At 42.1% G+C, this 19,640-nt stretch overlaps 2 long non-coding RNA genes across 3 annotated transcripts; one reads left to right on the forward strand and one right to left on the reverse strand.

Moving 5' to 3' along the window:
- Positions 1-3,867: 3,867 nt before the first annotated feature.
- On the reverse strand, positions 3,868-19,284 carry LOC129424391 (uncharacterized). The gene is made up of 3 exons (XR_008638026.2): positions 18,613-19,284; positions 4,271-4,349; positions 3,868-3,960 (listed from the first exon to the last, which is right to left on the reverse strand). It is a non-coding gene; the product is annotated as an uncharacterized lncRNA (long non-coding RNA).
- LOC129424392 (uncharacterized) lies at positions 4,867-8,854 on the forward strand. 2 transcript variants are annotated; one of them, XR_008638027.2, is made up of 4 exons: positions 4,867-5,052; positions 5,172-5,320; positions 5,402-5,501; positions 7,859-8,854. It is a non-coding gene; the product is annotated as an uncharacterized lncRNA (long non-coding RNA). The 2 variants fall into 2 exon arrangements; XR_008638028.2 differs by having other exon boundaries at positions 5,172-5,316.
- Positions 19,285-19,640: the final 356 nt, after the last annotated feature.

Consider the following 19,640-nt stretch of genomic DNA (forward strand, 5'->3'; position numbering starts at 1 on the left):
GGTTGGAACAACATGGGGATGTAGAAATGATGACAGAGTTTTAATTTTGTGAACTATCCCTTTAATGAAGCAAAAGATCAGGAAATCTAAACTACATGATAAACCTTAAACTTACTTCAAATATAGCAGAGCTCAAAACAAAGGATGTTTCTATTAATATTTATTTACGAAGATACAGAAGATGCAAAAGTTTTCTTTTTTCTTTTGATATTAAAGTAACTTTAATGACAGAGAGACTTCAACAGGTTAGGCTAAGAACGAATGCAATAAAATGTTTATTCGTTTAAGACGTACAGTAACCAAATGTTTAGTATGAAAATCACCAAGACAGCTATTTTGACATATGAGCATTTGTCCGTTTAAGCCAAAAAGACGCGAATATGAAGTCGTTTGCTCTGGCTGTGCACGCGCACTATCGGATATGCGCGTCGCGCTTTCAAGTTCAATGTGGCAATCCAGCCGAATTAACAATTATACAAAGATCACGTCAAGAATGAAAACATGGTGCTGGGTTTTGTTGTAAAAAGAATTGGCAATCTTAGACAATTACTACACTTCCAGCATATACGGAGAAAATAAATCATGTAGTATTAGCAAAATGTACGACTTCACTTACATCATTTTAAAGATTCCAAGCATTATGTAGACATGACATTTATCTTCTGATGGTATGAAAATTATTCGTTAAGTTGCAGCAATTTTTCTGACGCGTTTTTGAAAAGACGTCACTGATGAAGAGATAACAGAACGCGAATTATGTATATTTTCTTAATTTTGTGAAAAGCACAACATTCAGTTTTATAGACACACAAAAAAATGACATTTGAACGTTTTAAATGATGTATAAATCATATCTGTATGTCCAAAACCAGCAGAGTAATCCAAGTCTCTTTGCGCAGTGATTGAAAAATAAAGAGTTTGCGCCACGACCGCAGGGAGGGTTAATATTCATAATGTTTGTTTTTAACAATGTGCTGCGCTGCCGCACGTTGAAAATAAACATAGCGATTAAGTGAAAGTAGCGCATTAAATTTGGGGTGGCACACGGGGTGGCCAGTGACATGTCAAGGGTGTCCAGTGCCACCCTGGACACCCCTCTGGCTCCGCCACTGTTAAGAACACCTTTTAAGGAGGAAAACCCTCCTTGGCAACACAATCAAAACAATATATATATATATATATATATATATATATATATATATATATATATATATATATATATATATATATATATATATATATATATATATATATATTAGGGCCGGGACTCGATTAAAAAAATTAATCTAATTAATTAGAGGCTTTGTAATTAATTAATCTAAATTAATCGCATTTTAATCGCATATAAATATTTGACCTGAGAACATTAAGAAGTCATTTTTTACATGGATTTTTAGTATACACTCTTAGAAAGGATGTGTTAATTTTATACACATCATTGTGCTGTAAGCTTTTAACACATTATGTGTAATTTTAACACATTATGAGTCATTTTGTCTTGATTTTGTGTTCAAGTATAACACATGTTGTGTTAAAAGTAACACAAAATGTGTTGTTTCAATAATAACACAGAGATGGGTGGATTCCAGGACGACGCAGTTAGTGTGTTGTCCCAGAATCAACACTAATGTGTTGTTTTTAACACATTCGTTCTTAGAGTGTACCATGAATAATGACTGAATGCTTAAGCAACAAAATATTGTTTATTCGGACAGGATTAGTTTTACAGGGGTAGATGGCGTAATGTAATTTTACCACAGGACGTCGGTAATATTAATGGTCAATTCGGACGGGATTAGAAATCTCTGTAAAACATTCAGAAGTGGGAGGGGTAACTCGTTGGCGCAGCGCGTCACCTCTCGTCTTCACGTGCACGTTACCTTGCTTCCAGATATCAGATGTGCAAACAACATGACACAGACAAGGAAAACGCGAAACACTGTGTTTAATTTCAGTTTGGGGAGAACGTCAGTTTCATAAACAGTTCCATGCCTCTGAGAAGTAAATTTGACTTTTTTTTTTTTTAAGTTTGTGTCGTGTTTTATTCAGAAACATGACTTGTAACTGACTTGTTTCTCCGTCTAGAACGCCAGTAAATGCTTCTTTAAGCGTTTTTATATTTAAAAGAAACCCGCAAATTAAAAGGGAATGACGCGATTTACGTGTATATTTACAGCTGGTCTATTCGCACTGGATGTGTATTACCTGAGGTAATTTCTCCGGACCTTTTTACAGAAGGTAAAAGACGCCGTAATCTTTACTGACATTGTCCGTAATGATTACTGACATGGAGCATTCGGACTGGACTAAAATCACTGAGAAGCTCTGATAAAAACTTGCTTTACCCCACATCCCTATGTAAAACTAATCCCGTCCGAATAAGTCGTTGTGCCCAGAGTCGGGCTAATGTCCACGCTAGCTGCTGTATGTTTTGCATTGAGATGCTCGATGTGCTGCGGTGATATGTGAATTCCTTGTTGCATAGCTTACACACAACCATGCTTTTATCGACGCTTACATCCGTTCGTTTTTTATAAAAAAATTCCCATCCACGGGGCCAACCAATGCGATCTCATCAGCCTCTTGGTTCATGCTCACTGTGGTTTGTTGTGAAGTCATGAACGCTAGTTGGTGCTCCAGTATAATCGGTCCGCCGAAACTCATGAGAAATGTTCCGCGGTGCAAAAATAAGTGCGATTAAAATGCGTTAAAAATGTTTAACGCGTTATTTTTGTGTAATTAATTAATCTTAATTAACGCGTTAAAGTCCCGGCCCTAATATATATATATATATATATATATATATATATATATATATATATATATATATATATATATATATATATATATAAAAAATATAAAAAAACTGAAAATTTCAGCCATTCAACGAAGTGTAAAAAGCTTGGCCTTAAGTGCTTAATTTACCTAACAGTTTGTGTCTAACAAGCTGTCTGTAAATCCATTCTGATGCCAAAATGTGTCTGCACAATTTTTGTAAAGGAAAAGCAAAAATATATAAACTTTAGACCTGTTGTGCTCTTTTAAAACAACTCTGCTTATATAAATATCTCTTTTCTTTCAAGAACATTTAAAAGCATTTAAAACCATCCTTGGAAACAAACTGCTTAAATGGACAGTTTACTCAAAAATGAAAATTGCCACTATTTACTATACGTGTCATTCAAACCCTTGACCTTCAAAACCCCATTAGTTACATCTTAAGAGGTTGTTTTGTTTTGTTTAAATATTAGTGTTTCTACAGATCAATTAAAGCCATCAAGGAATTGAAAAACACAGAGGTGAGTTAATGACTTTTCAGGCAAACTATTATTTTAAAGTGCATTTACACCACTCTTCATAGTATTAAAGAGTCTTAAAAAGGTGTGTATACCTTAAAGTCCTAAAACATTTAAAACAACAATAAACAGAAGAATAAATCAAGAACATATCTGTGTTTTTTGAACATGAAAATTCTTTAATCAAGTGTAAACAGCTTGGTCTTAAGTGTTTGAAGTTGGGATGAGAGTGTGTGTCCATCAAGCTCCATGAACACTTTTTGCAGGAGTTCAAAGGTGTGTCGAAGCACCTTCGGATAACTTAGATTTAGGGCATATATTAGCCCAATTAGCAACGCAACACCATTAGCTACATTACCAAGCTCTTGAAAAGCTTCAACCCCTTCGAGAATTACTCCAACGTCAGCAGGTTTAGCACCAACTTCACGCCTGATGACAACAATGCCTGTCACCATTTCTTCAATTGCAGCCTGGGCGTTAGAAAAATCTACATCCTATAAAAACAAAACAAAGTACATTAATAATAATATAAAATACACTGTTATACACCAACCCTTTGTCACAATATATACCATGTACTCCTTGATGAGGTTGTCAGGATCCTCATTTAGATAGACAATCAGGCTTTCATGATGAACTCCCTCTTAACATGAATGCAGTCATACTAGGGGTAAAAAACAAAATGAGCAATACATACCCATAAACTAATATTTTTAAGTTACACAAATCACAATGAGAAGGTGTAAACCCTAAAAACAATATTCACAGTTATCACACTTGTGTAGATAGCACAAGAAGTTTCCTCATTCTTTGTCCCTGAGCTCCACCTCTCTTGGCAAAAATATGTGCTCATATGGTTAAATAATGTATTAACATTAATACAGAGTACACTACTGCAAACTAATTTTATTTTACTTATTGACATTTTGATTGATTTTATTTAAAATCCCACTTTAACACATTAACTGAATTACCTCACTTTCTTGGAACAAAGCTGGCCATCTGCTCTTAAAGTCAGCAATAAGTGGAGATCCTTTGACCACCTCTTCTCTCCTGAACGCAAAAGAAAGATTCATTAATCTCCTCACAGTTTGCTCGTTGTTTTTCTTCTTAACCTCAGAAAGAAGGGAGCATCTGATTTGCTCTGTCAGCCGTTCCACCTGGAGGAAATGATGGACAAAAGTTAACTTCAGCCTTGCGTGGTTTTTTAACACCAAAGGCCGGATTGGTTATACCAGTAGGTTTGTGCTTCATGGAATTAATGGTCACTTCACTACAACCAAGATTACGCAACTTGGTTCTGTAATTTGCCATTTCATATTTAAGGCTTCTTTTCCAACCACTGCAGCCTGTTATTGATCCCCATTCCTTAAGGCAAGGATGCCGTTTTATAAGAGCTTCAGCAACTTCGCCAAATTCTGCATCAGAGAGGTAAACTTTGAATTTGATAATTTCTTCAGCAAGTCCATCCAAAATTGCCGATTTCAGCTTCGGATCTGGATTTAGTAGAAAGCCATCTTTTTGGTTATCTGAATTGCCTTTTTCCAGCTGAATTTCAGCATCATAGAAGAAACAGGGCACAACAAAACATGTTGGCCAAGAAGACTTGGGGTTCGAAGTTGACTCCTGGGGGTCAAAGAATGAAGGAGGTCATGGTTCAGAGGATGATCTTGCAGGAGAAGTCAAAATGTCTGTGTCACATGATGAGGGAGATGAAGATACTGCTAAAGATTCAGAGAGTTTGATGACCTTTAAGGTACTTTTGTTCTGAACATCATTTGTGGAAGTCAGGTTCAAAAAATGATTGAAGTCAGGGTCCATAATTTGAAGTCTGATTCCTTCCATCAAATTACACTGTGCCTGTATCTCTTTCAGTAATTCTTCCAATGAACAAGGCACACCATTCTGAAGTGTCACTTTATGGGAATTGTTCTCTCCCAGAAAAACACGCAGGGTGACAGGGGAGGTCATTTTTAAATCCTATTGAAACAAGAAAAAACAAATCAGTATTGTCTGCACTGTAGGTACATAAGCTGCATTCATACATTTAAACAAGATAAACATATTTACAAGGGCACCTGCTATGAATGAATTTGTCTTTTCAGTGACACCAAACGAAGACCTCCAACCTTGTAGTCAGCCAATGGATAGTCATCAGCCAACTCACTTAGTTTGAGAAAGAAAATCTCCCTTGATGGAGAAGGGGTAAGTTCAAAGGCCCTAAAATGCTCCCTATACCATCCACACAGATCTTTAAGTACAAAACACAGTGTCTTCTCCACTATACATATCTGAATAATCTCTGCAAAATTAGGGAGTCCGTCTAAAGAGCGACAAAGAACAATCATCCCATTTCTGTAACTGAGGCCTTCACTGGTGACACTTGTGGCAATCTGGATGAATTCAGTGTCTGGGTACTTGTCCTGGATGACCTGTGTAATTTCTGTTCTTAAAACAGTCAGAGGCACTGTTGACACACTTGATACATCTAGTGCAGTTTTTTTAAGGCGATACGATTTCAAACAGTGAGAAATCATAAGCTGGTGCTTAGCTGCAAGTGTAAGGGGGATATTTTTGAAACAATTGGTGAGTCGAGCAACTTGCTTGAAAAAGCTGTGCTTGGATTCGAAGCGCATAGTCCACAGATGCACCAGTGGACCAAATGACTTAATAAGGCCAGGATAGTGTTCCAAGAAGTGTTGTTTTGGTATTAACCTTACACCAGGACAAACTTCCATAAACATCTGTGTTCTGAAATTTTACCATCAAGGTACGCAATTGACTTATCAGTGTGAATTGGTGACACCACAAACTCAACAATATCTTTAAGATCCATAAGCACCAGCCATGCAGGCTCATCTTCTGGCACCATGTGTCCTACAAGGAACGAAAGCAATCTTATCAGGTTCCAGTTCTCGTGAGCATTACCTCCAACAGTATTCTGGCTGAGCATTGAGCGAGTGACTGCATGAGGTCTGTTCGTCTTATCCGTCCACTTATACGGGAAACTAACAATACGTTCATTGAGAAATTCAAAGGTGAAGCACTTCTTGGATAAAAGCATTGATAAACAATGTTTAAGCTCAAATGGCACAACACCCTCAAAAACATCATGCATGACATCTGGTGGATAACCAGAGAGAACATGAAAATGTGCAAGATGTTTGGAGAAGAAACATTCTTTTTTAACCCCAAAACAACTGCTACCGGTCTGTTGTGCAGACTTCAGGTGATCATCATACCTCTCTCTCTTTCTAAGGTTAAACGCACCTGACCAAACCTCATTAGTCTGAATGTCCAAGCTCTTCCCAGTGCAAAATCTGCAGTAATACTCGGCAGAAAAGCTCTCGACATAGCCAGTTACACTATGGGCCCCAAGGTTGTCTGCAATCACAACATGAACAGTACCCTTCACAAACTGACCAATTGAAGGAATGAAAATGCCAACTTCTTCTAAATGTGTCAGGTCCTCAAGAAGAGGCTCAAGGATTTTGTTAAAGCCGTACTGTTTCACTTCATTGCTTTTACACAACAAAGCCAAGTAAATGGACGACATTGTTGAATGAGAGCTAGTAGGCAAATTGCTCAAAGTCCAGTCACTGCACAGAGCTTGTGTACTCTACGAGAGGTACCAAGTGGGTTACACACCTCAAAATCATCAACATACAGCCTTAACAAAAGTCTTAGATCATCTCCTGACAGGAATGCATTTTCCTTAAATATACTGCCATCCTGATAGGATGAATAAATACCTTCATTATGCTGTGATCTGTGGTTTGCCTGTATTGTTTGAATCACATCCTCCTTGGCTAACAGCTGTTGCAGAAATTTTAAAACTGGAACATACTGAAATGTTTTTCCGATACACTGTGCTTAGTGGACCACACTGTCCTATTGCTGTGTGCAATGGATGAGAATCACACAAAGCATTAGCAATGTCTTGATTAAGTGCATCATCACAGGCAACACTGTGCTCCTGAAACAGATCTTTGAACCTGTCACATGTAACAGTTTGGGATGAGACACTCAACAAAAAGTGTAGCTCTTCTAAAAACTCATCAACTGCTACGCCAGGAACATGAAAGAAATGTTCCAGTTTTAATAACATTGATGCAAAATTTTCAACAATAACACCAAGTAGCTCCTGAACTTCTGCACTGCTTTGTGAACACAAACTATTAGAAGCAGCCTCATTAATCTGTACAATATTGTGAACACCACTGTCAGACTCGTGTCCCAGAAGTAGAAACTACACCAAACTTAAAGTCACTCAATGAATGGGGACTATGTTTTCTGTTTTTGTGGGACCTAAAGGTACCATAAACATTTGTTTTAAAATCACAACTGGAGAACATATGTCACGGATACACCAGGTCCTTCCACACACATCACTCATTATCCCAGATCAAATTTACCGGAATATTGATTTACTGCACCTGTTGCCTCATCATCACCCACTCAATATAAGGCAGTCACAGACACACACTCTTTGTCCGGTCTCGTCTAAGCAAACATTACTGTGAGCTACTTTGGACTAACCTGACTCTCTGTTTATTATTCAGATCAATATAATCTTCATCGTCTTCTGTGGGACTTCCAGAGCCAGAGTGTGTGTCTGTGTTTCCCGTTTGGATCTACAAAGCCATATCATCTGCTATTTATTTATCATTTTGCATCATTTTAATAAACTGTTACATTCTGCTCTAATATCTGTCTCCGTCATCTTCTGTACCTGCGCCCATGTTTGCGCCCATGGGCGTTCTGATCTAAAAACGAGGTGTGTTCAGGCGCATTGTTGGCGCGTTGCTATTTTGAGGCAACTAAAATATACTACGCCATTGACCAACACAAACCTGCTCTAAAGTCAATGGCGCAATATGTTTTTTGTTATTTAAAGAGCGCGTTAGAAATATGAGCTATATAAACGGGACGAAAACGCAGGTTTGCTTATCACATATGAATGCTCAGAAGCACAAAAACGCTTTTCAAATATAAAAAGATTAAAGGATTGAAATGTAAAAGATTATTATTGAGTCTCTTGGACATAAATGAGGACTAATTATGAGACGTTAGAAGGCACAAAGAGCTGCTACACCTGCAGCCTGGTAAGTAAATAAATGCTTTGCTTTAAACAAATGCATCTGTTTTTAAATGTTTTTTTTTTAAATGCTACCTCACGGATTTATTGTATAAGATGACTCTGTACCTGTGGATATGGTGAGATGAGAAACATTTTTAAGTAATGCTTAAAAACTCATTGCTTTAAAAAAAAACGGTGTCCAAGTGGTGAAACGTCCAGAGAGCCATTTGTAAATTCCTTATCTCCTTGTTTGTTACAAATAAAGTATTTATAGAGTACAAACCTTCTCTGACATACTTGTAAACTATTTTTTGTTGATATTGGACAGCCATACATTTAAAGCAATTAAAAGTCAGCTTTTTTACTTCCATGACTAAAAGAAAACGATTTTTAAAGGTTTTAATAAAAAAATTACAATTTCAATACAAGTGAAAAACAACACAATTATTTAACATTAGGCTTAAACTGGGGATTTTCTTCCTCCGCTTAGTTTTTCAGTTTACAAAGTCCGTCATCCAAATAGGGATTAGACATAGCGCCAGCGCAACTGGCTTTTAAAGGGGATGAGAGCTGAGACTCTCATTGGTTTATTGCACGTTACGCCCAAAATACTTCCATTACAATAGGACCAACCCTTTTCGACCATGTGCTGACATTGGAAAATGTCAGGTGGTTATTGTTCATCTTATACTTCTAAAAATGCTACATATAACACTTGAGAGTTTTTTGAAATTTATTGTAAATAAATGTTAAGTTTTGTGTTCAAATACCTGTAACACCAAAAATTGTAAAGTAATTTTTATTTCATACTGTGAATATTATTAATAAAATAATGTTTTTTTCACTCCTAAAATGAGGTGGCAGGTCGTGAGACAATTAACGTAGACTAACTGTGTTCCATACACAACAATGTTCTGTGCAGACGACCTTTAACTGCCACTTACTCAGATATAAATTTTATGTGTGACCTTAAATTATTTATTGTGTCATCCTCATTTCCACAACTTTCATCCACGACCAGGAAAGAGAACCTCCTGCAAACTGTTTCAGTGATTATTCAGGAAGCCTTCAGGGTGCGCCCCCTGGGTTTGAAAAAGACAGATGGGCTAGCTAATGCTAACAGACTCATGATTCATAAGTTCATGATTAAAAATGATCATGTAAACAAAAACAATTATTATCATTAAAGCATGAAATGACGGATAAGTGATGGCGGAATTCTTAAAAGTGAAGAAGTCTAACGCGACTTCTGGTGTGTGTGTGTGTGTGTGTGTGTGTGTGTGTGTGTGTGTTGATCAGGCTCGGACTGATAATCTGTACAACCGGGCAAATGCCCGGTGGGCCGGTGGCCCCCGAGATTAATTTTTTTTAATGCCAAAATGTTAAAGTTATTTATTTTCGGCACGTGATGTATAAATGCAGTTGCATTTAGCTTGGGGGGCGGGTGACAGGTAAATATTTTCGGCCTCTTCATGACAGGTTCAGTGTGTGTTACGATCGCGCACCCCTGCTCCACCCCTCAAGTGGATTTGTCCAAGCAGCCGCGAGGTTCATGGGGAAATATACAGTGATGATAGCGCATCATTTAGCCTTGCACTTAAGAATAATCATTATGGACAACAGAGGCTCCAAAAAGAAGAAAGGGGGAGCGGAGAAGATCCGCGAGAAAAAGTCGGCCAGGTATATTAACAACCACCCAAGTATATCTAGCATAACTTTTTTTTGTTTTTTCGTGACAATGACATTTGCGTGCGAGCACGTGTCTCTTCCAACGAGTTCGGTATGTGTTTGCATGCTTCTCGATGAAGTGCGAGCCGAGGCAAGCTCAGTGTCACATTGTGTCCATGTTTCTGAACTTGAGCAGAGTTGTATGCATTAGAGGTCTTCACAGAGGACCCGTACACTTCCGGGTCTATATTTTAAAGGGGCAGTTGGGACTGGGTCTGTTCCAGTTTAATTACTTCGGTCCGTGATCAGAGTCAGTCGGCGCTAATGCGTTAAAGCGTATGTGCAGTCTCAAGCGTGCCTCTGGTTTCTATGGCTATAACAACTGCCTCTTGTTTTGAAAGTCACAATGCACTTTCTTTTTCGTATTTTTATAAATATTATTAATGAACCATCTTTGCTTTCTGAACAAACATTTTAGATATAAGAGATGGAGATGGTAGCAAATAAGCAAAGTTAATATCAAGCCCATTGCACTAAACAAGCAGTTATAGCTCAGATGGGCAAACAGTCATTATAAGCTGACTCAAGATATAAAAACGCAAAGCTGTAAAGTCAAGTCACCCGTCACAGTAGCCATGTTTCCATCCACATGTTTTTATCCGAATTAAGTGATATTGAATGAAAAATGCGTTATGGAAACAGTAAAATTCGATTGAATTTCATGAATATCGACTCAAAAGAAATACGTTCGATCTCATCGGATTTTATCTTGATCGATATATGGCTTATGCGATAAACGCTGATGGAAACGTTATTTGCCGAATAAATAATGATTTGGGATTAAGGTTTAGGTCCTTTTATGGTTGCAACCCACACACAAAACAAGAAGAAAAAGTTTTAGGTCATTTCCGCTCTAGTGTCACAAATGGCGTGTGTCAACAAAGTCAGATGTAAGTGGACAAACGACGAGACGAGATTCATTTTAAATTTAATTTAGCAGAGAAAATAACGGCTATAGAGCGGAAGATCTTTGCCCGAACCCAACGGGTTCGGTCGGATTCGGGCTTCATTTCTAACATTTTACACAGGCTCGTGCTCCGCCTTTGCACGGTAAATGAGCGGTCAAGTTCAATGCTGCTGAATGCCTTATCAGTAAGCGCAGGACCACGCTGAAGCCATTTACAGTGGATTTAATAATTTCCTCAACAAAAATGCCTAATCTTGGTGAGTAAAGGTTTTTTAATGTATAACTAAATATTACTTAGTCTTAAATACATAATTTAGACAGAGGATATAGACTAATGTTGGCATTAATGTAAAGTGCCGAAGCAAATACCACAGAACCTTTATCCTAATTTCGTTATTCCCAAATAACCATCTTATTCAGAATGTATTATCTTAATTTAATTCGTTAAGAAATAATTGTTTTTATTGGCATGTTGGCCTATAATGTATTGCATATGCCTATTTAGAACGAGATGTTACAGATTACTAATTTTTTTTCTTTGTTTCAACTTCCAAGTGACGTGTAGCCCAGTTAGTCATTAATAAATAATGTTAAAACCTGTAAATTACTCATTCTTGATAAAAGCTGTTTGTGTGCGCAAATTTAAATAATGTATGGCTGTAAACGGATTCGGGCTTTTAAAAATATGTCAATCTAAATATACTTTCGGGTTCGATTACAGCTCTATTTTAGATAGCAAAAATCTAAGAAATGCCATAATTTATCAGGAACTCGCGAAGGAAATGTCCAACAATGGTTATGACAAGACGTGGGACGTCCTCCGGAGTAAATGAGGCGCTCAAACAGCGATACGTGTTTCAAAAAAGAGAGTTCCCTTTCAGTCGGTCACTACGACGTCACGTCATGACCGACGAATTGGGAACTCGCATAGAGAGACCAATCAGCTTCGCTTGTATGTAAAAGAGCCAATGAATGTTGGCATGCAGTATTTGCATAATGCTGGCTCCACCCCGCCAGGTGGGTATAAGTGCCAGCAGCAGACTGCATTCAGTAGCTTTTCGCTTCGGAGCCATCAGCTTTGCACTGCTGAGTCAGAAGCAACTTGTGTGTGTTATTAGTAGGAACCTGTGCGTGGTAGTTGGCGTGACAGCGCTACAGCGGCTTCCACTGCCTGCGTTCATTTTTGAGTTTAAACCAGAGCGTGTGGTTACTGTTCCCCTGTGTGCTTCATCTTCCATCTGCACTAAAAGAGTAGTTTCCTCACAAAAAGAGCTGCACAGTGATTTGTGTCTTTTTAAAGACTACATTTCTCTGTGCTCCACGGGCGGTTTCGCGTCTTTTTAAAGATGGCGTTCCGTCCGTGTGCTGCTGGATGCGGTCGATATATGGGACCGTCGGATGGTCACGATCGCTGCCTCTCGTGTCTGGGTGTTACACACACTGAGGCAGCGTTCGTGGATGGTTCATGTTCCCATTGCGGGAAGATGACCATCTCGGAGCTGAAGACTAGGCTGTCTTATATCCTGGGTAAGACGCCCCCCGTCCCGCTGCCTCGTTCGGTGTCGACGAGCTCCGGGCTGCCACGGGTGACAGTGGGAGTGCTCCCCGCAGGGAACCAACCCTCCGGGTCCTCTCACTCTTCAGCTCTGCTGCCAGCTGAGAGTTCGGAGGGAGGTAGTGGACCGAGTGTACCACACCTATCCTTCGGCTCTCCCGATGAGGACCGTATGTCGGTCGCAGCATCGGAGGGTGGGCAGTCACTCTCGGATGCCGGCTCGGACCCGCTGCCGCCGTCGGGGCTTGTAGCGCAAACCGAGTCAGATCCGGAGGTGGCTGCCATGCTCGCTCGGGCGGCTGAGACGGTCGGCTTGGATTGGACTCCACCTCCACCACCTGAACCGTCTCGCCCCTAGACAATTGGTTTCTCGGGGCGGCTCGCGCTGGTCCATCCCGCTCCGCCCCGGTTCCTTTCTTTCCCGAGGTGCATGAGGAGCTTACGAGGTCGTGGACGGCTCCTTTTGCCCCCCGTAACCGGCCTTGTAAGCCTTCCCCCCTCACCACTCTCGACGGCGGGGCCGCCAAGGGGTACACAGCTATTCCAACCGTGGAACGGTCGGTTGCGATGCAATTGTGTCCAGCCACTGCTGCCTCGTGGAGGGATAAGCCGTCCCTGCCCTCGCGGGCTTGTAAGTACTCGTCCGCTTTGACGGGAGCTGCTTACAGGGCCTGTGGGGAAGCGGCCTCAGCCCTGCACGCCATGGCGCTGCTCCAGGTCCATCAGGCTAAGGCACTGAAGGACCTGCACGAGGGTGGTCACGACCAGACAGCCCTTAAAGAACTGCGTGCGGCTACCGACCTGGCGCTACGGGCGACCAAGGTCACCGCACAGGCTGTTGGGCGTGCGATGTCCACCATGGTGGTCCAGGAGCGCCATCTCTGGCCATCTGCCTGGCTGATATGAGCGAGGCGGACAAGACACAGTTCTTGAACGCCCCCATATCCCAGGCCGGCCTCTTCGGCGATGCGGTCGAAAGCTTCGCCCAGCAGTTTTCGGCCGCACAGAAGCAGACTGAGGCGATCCGTCACATCCTGCCTCGGCGTCAGCCTGCTGCTACCATCACTGCGCCAGTGGCAGCGCCTCAGCCTGCTTCCCGCCGAGGGCGTCCACCGGCGGCTGCCTCCGGTCCTGCGCCGCCCCAGCAGCGACCTAAGCGGCGTCGTGGATCCGGTCGTCGGCAGGGCGCCACGCCCGTCCAGGCTCCCGCGAATCCCGGTAGGAAACATAAGGGTAAGCAGCCCTGAGACGGCACCCACAACTTCACCAAAAGAGCAATTTCCTATTTCTTCTCCAGGTTATCAGAGAGTGATGAGCATGCAGGGTGGCCCTCTGGAGCCAACCCGCCCGCTCATTCCTCCTTCGCCAGCGGACGTGCACGGGCATCCTCGCTGCCCCGCCGTCCAACAGCGGAGCCGGCCGAGTGTTCCCATACGCTCGCCTGTCCCCTCACGGGCGCCTACACAGCGCACCGCTGTGGGCATCTCGGCTTCGCTTGGCTGCCCCACTGTGGGTACGTCTGTGGTGCCTCTAGTCCCGCTCGTACGGTACCTGGAAGCCTGGTCAGAGCTCCCCAGCCCGTCGCGGCTTCTGCGCACCATCAGACTCGGCTACGCGATCCAGTTCGCCCGGCGTCCCCCCAAGTTTGCGGGCGTCCTCTTCACCACGGTGAAAGATGTAGATGCCCATGTCTTGCGTGCGGAGAGGCTTACGCACTGAAGTGGAACCTGTTCGTCAAGTGGTGTTTCTCTCAGCAAGAGAACCCCCAGGATTGCCCGATCGGTGTCGTGCTTTCTTTTTTACAGGACCGGTTGGAGAGGAGGCTGTCCCCCTCCACCATTAAAGTCTATGCTGCGGCAATCTCCGCCTACCATGCCCCTATAGCAGGCAGGTCGGTCGGTCAGCACGACCTGGTCATCAGGTTTCTTAGGGGGGCGAGGAGGTTGAATCCATCCCGTCCCCCCTCCATACCCTCTTGGGATCTGTCCGTGGTGCTAAAGTCTCTCCAGGACGCCCCCTTCGAGCCTCTGCAGTCAGCGCATGTCAAGTTTCTTTCTATGAAAACTTTGACCCTACTCGCATTGGCCTCGATAAAGAGGGTAGGGGACCTGCACGCTTTCTCGGTCGACGAGTCGTGCCTACAGTTCGGGCCTGCTGACTCCAGTGTTACACTGAGACCCAGGCCTGGCTATGTGCCCAAAGTTCCCACCACTCCTTTCAGAGATCAGGTGGTGAGTCTGCAAGCACTGCCCCCGGAGGAGGCAGACCCAGCCTTAGCTTTGCTGTGTCCCGTCCACGCTTTGCGACTGTACGTGGACCGAACGCGAAGCTTTAGGACCTCAGACAAGCTCTTCGTCTGTTACGGAGGACAGCAGAAGGGAAAAGCTGTCTCCAAGCAGAGGCTGTCACACTGGATAGTGGACACCGTTTCCCTTGCGTATCAATCGCAAGACCTCCCGTGCCCGCTCAGGTTACGGGCGCATGCCACTAGGAGCATAGCGTCTTCCTGGGCGCTGGCGCGTGGCGCCTCGCTGACAGACATTTGCAGGGCTGCGGGCTGGGCGACGCCCAATACCTTCACTAGATTTTATAGTGTTCGTGTTGAACCGGTTTCCTCCTGTGTACTCACCTCTAATAGGTAGAGACACTGGGAGCCCCAGGTTCATGTGTCAGCTTGCCTTGCCGGTATGGCGTTATTTCGGTGCCATAAATCCCAAAGAGATGTTTTGGTAGAGTTTGGTACTTCCTCCAACGCCCATGATAATCAGACGTGGCGGAGCGTTTGATGACGGCTTTGCATCAGATGAATTCTTGAAAACCTGTGTTGAGCTTTGGCGTCCATATGAGCGACCCCTAGACAGGGGATCCCATGTGTGTAATGTCTATGGAGCTAATTCAATCCCACATTTTTCCCTCAGCAGACTTTAAGTCTGCAGTCTCTGTATAGGTGTAGTCTTATTAGATAGCCACCCCAGAGATTTTTTGATATGCAGAAAGCCCTATGCGGTTATTCCATATCGTAATATGCCGCCTAAGAAACCTTTATGGGATGTGGCTTCCGCAGTGTTCTCTGCTACCGCCAACGGGAACACTCCCAGTGGTGCCTAGTGGTTACTGAGTGGGTTGGAACAGCAGTGACCGGCCTCCTCTGCATAGACCCAGGTTTCACTTACGTAAAGGGGTGAAAGGTTAATGCAGGGCACTGGAAGGGACAGCCTTCCGTGGCGTTTTGGTAGGGATTCCCAATTCGTCGGTCACGACGTGACGTCGTAGTGACCGACTGAAAGGGAACGTCTCGGTTACGGATGTAACCCTCGTTCCCTGAAGGAAGGGAACGGAGACGTCACGTCCCGTCGCCACGGCCGCTGTACCATTGCTGAGTCGGCCGGCCTTTTAGATGGCTCCTCAGCAAAAAACTACTGAATGCAGTCTGCTGCTGGCATTTATACCCACCTGGCGGGGTGGAGCCAGCATTATGCAAATACTGCATGCCAACATTCATTGGCTCTTTTACATACAAGCGAAGCTGATTGGTCTCTCTATGCGAGTTCCCAATTCGTCGGTCATGACGTGACGTCTCCGTTCCCTTCCTTCAGGGAACGAGGGTTACATCCGTAACCGAGACGTTATCTCGCAACGGTGCCGGAGGGAAAATAAAAGCAAATTCGACCTTGAGTAGATGGATCCTCGGCCAAAGAACCCTCGTAGCTTTATTGGCTTATTAACAACTCTAAAGATATTTTTTCATTCTCATTTACGTTAAGAATTGATCCGGACTATCATTTGATAGCAATTTGATGTTAACGTAATTTTCTTATTATTATAGCTTGATATGTTGCTATCAGCTCAGCTGGCACATAAGCACTTATAACTTGTGAAATGCCGCAAATTTGTCTAGCAAAACTTTGTTCGCAAATGTTTGCTTGAATATTGTGCGATTCAGTGCGAAAATGAATGGAAACACCTTCAAATGTCTCAAATCAATTCGATATACCAATTTGATCGCAAACCAGCATGTGACGTCATTACGCACAGGTTTTTATTCGCTTTAAAGCCGTTGGATGGAAACACACTTTCACCAGCTTTATTCGCATACGTTTTTTAAACGAACTTCAGATAATTCGATTGACAAGTGGATGGAAACTTAGCTAGTGACAGCAAGTAAAATTTTGAATCTGACATAATGAGTGGATTAAGCTCTTTTAATCTGCAAGGGAGGAATAGAAAGAGAGGCACTTTTACTGCTTCTGCTCTATCTAATAGAAAGTGAAGAAAGCTACATAAACTTTATAACACCGGTCACTTTTATAATCTGTAGACCTGCACTTTCTATCAGTAATATACTTTACATATTATTGTATTCAATATAAAAGGGGTTATCTACACAATTATTGCTTTATATATCAGTGCAAAAATTGTAAAGTGTTTTTGTGGTGCTTTGACAAAACAGTGTCAGCTTTGTTCATGGCAAAGAGAGTTTGCGGCGGTTGAATTTTAACTATAGCCTACTGTGAAATTAATATAAATGTTCAATAAATCAAAGCATTGGGTTAGTGGGGCGATTTTAGTGGGGGGAGGGGGGTGTCGTTGGTCCAGTTGTGGGCCGTTCCACAAGAAAATTGCCAGGGCCGAATTTTGTTCCCAGTCCGACCCTGGTGTTGATTACCTTGATTAGTTCATTACTGATAATAAACCACATTATATTCAAATTAACAGATTCATAGTACATTCATTTCATGCATTAGTTGACTTCAACAGTAAAATAAAAACAGTTTTAAGTTAATCTATCATTCCTTAGCATTGCTGGTAAAATGACAGGAACCCTACACCCACAGAAAACTGAACTGAATCAGACCGAACCGTGGCTCCAAAACCGTAAACCAATCCGAACCGTGCCATTGGTGTATCATTACACCCCTAGGGTATATATGTATATGGAAGTTGTGTTCTATGTTGTTATATTGTGTTAGTGTTAGGGATGCACCGAATCCAGGATTCGGTTTCGGCCGAATACTGGGCTTTTTGGCGGGGTTCGGGTTCGGCCGAATCCTAGATTTTTTTCCACCGAACCGAACCCTAGGCTTGCGCTACGCTGGTCGACGTCACGCAGCCGTTGATTACACACATCGGGTGCTGACGTGGAGATGAGCTTTTTCTTTCGGTCATCTGGACACACCAAAACTTTTAAACACCGCTGAAAACGCCTTGAGGACCCCAAATGCCAGCGGTTTTTCAGCCGAGCGCTTGGTAGCTGTGATGCTTCAGCTGTGATCCGGTTGGTTGCTGTGGTAATGTCCTGCCCCTCCTCCACTGTAATTGGACGGCCGTGTGAAGACTGACATTGACGAGCGGAGCTTCTCACTCAAAGTTAAATATAGTTTTCAGCGCGGAGCTGCTTGCTTATTGGAAAAACGAGCGTGTCGCAACGCATCGCTTTCATTATGCATAGGCTTATGGTAATTGTCAAAATAGTTTTTCCAACTTGTCATCCTGGCATAATGTACAGTTAAAATTAAATAAAATGGAAAATACACTGCTGTGGACGTTTTTTTACTTCATTAATGTGTTTTACTGTGTTGGAATAAGGATGCGAGTAGGATTCGGTTTCGGATTCGGCCGAATCTTAAACGGTGGATTCGGGATTCGGCCGAACCTAAAAAATCTGGATTCGGTGCATCCCTAGTTAGTGTGGAGGTATATGTATATAAAAAGGGATTAATGAACACTAGTCTGACTGTATGTTATTCTGTGTTATCATCATTCAGTTTGGATTTATTTAGTGCATGTAGTAACATTATGTCAGAATCACATGAATCACTTATAACATAAACAAATAGGATGTCATTTAGTACTCATGATCAAATTAGCATATCGATACTGGTAAAGTTTAAAATATATTGTGTTTGATTTGGTAACGAACAAGCTAGTTATATTTATAAGGCAAAGCTAAAAAACATGTTGCATTGATACACGTTTTTCCATTACCATCAGTTACACTGTGATGAAGGTGAATTTCGTGGAAGATTCGACAGTACCGCTAACTTACCGCATCGTCAACTCGAGGAAAAGCCACGCGATATTTACTCTTGTTTGATTTCTTTGTTTATTCCTTTTTAACTCTCTTTCTCGGCTGTACTTCTGCTCTTCCTAGACTCCGTCCCTCGTGCACTCTCAAAACAATCCGGTGTGCGCATGTGCGGGCAGATCCTGTATCAACGGGGGGGTGGTAGCCATGGTCGCGAGAGCGCGCAAGCCAATCATTTGTTTTGGGAATGGAAATAATTAGCTGTGAACAGTCGTGAAAGGTCTACAGACCCTTAAAGGTCACGTTCTTCCTGATACCATTTTTTAAACCCTAGTTAGTGTGTAATGTTGCTCTAATAGCATAAATAATACCTGTAAAATGATAAAGCTCAAAGTTCACTGTCACGCGGTATATTTTCTTCAATAGAATTCCTCTTTAAAAGCCTACAACGAACAGCCGGTTTGGACTACAGCCCTCTATATCCTGCTTTAATGACGTCAGTAAAACAGTTTGTTGACTAAACTCCGCCCACAGGAATAGGTCAGTCACCAGCTTTGGCTCAAACGGCTCTGCTAAGCTAAGCTGCTATCGAATCACAGCACACTAAACAAACTACACAATCAGAACTCGATACGTATTTCTGCAGGAGGGACTTCACATAACAAGGAAGACATCAGTCTGTTTTGAGGACAGTGAAAAGTAAATTGTGTGAAAAATACCGTGTTTTTTTACACGTGAAACATGATCACATGTTACTGAAGAATACTATAAACATGTTACTATAAACACAATCAAAGCTTCAAATAATAATAATAATTGTGGAAAAAAAGGGAAATCCATGGCACTCTTCATATATCAAAAGGTAAAAAGCCTTTATTTAAATATGGCTGTAACATTAAAAACATATAACAGGGCAGTAACCCACGCGTAGCGGCACAGATAGCCTTCTTCAGGGTATACTGATCAAACAAACAATCTTCACTTAAAAAGTCAGCTAATCACAAAAACCTGAATGACATCACAAAGGTAATGAATTCCCATATGTAAAA

This window comes from Misgurnus anguillicaudatus, chromosome 9 (assembly GCF_027580225.2).
Source record: "Misgurnus anguillicaudatus chromosome 9, ASM2758022v2, whole genome shotgun sequence".
NCBI lineage: Eukaryota > Metazoa > Chordata > Actinopteri > Cypriniformes > Cobitidae > Misgurnus > Misgurnus anguillicaudatus.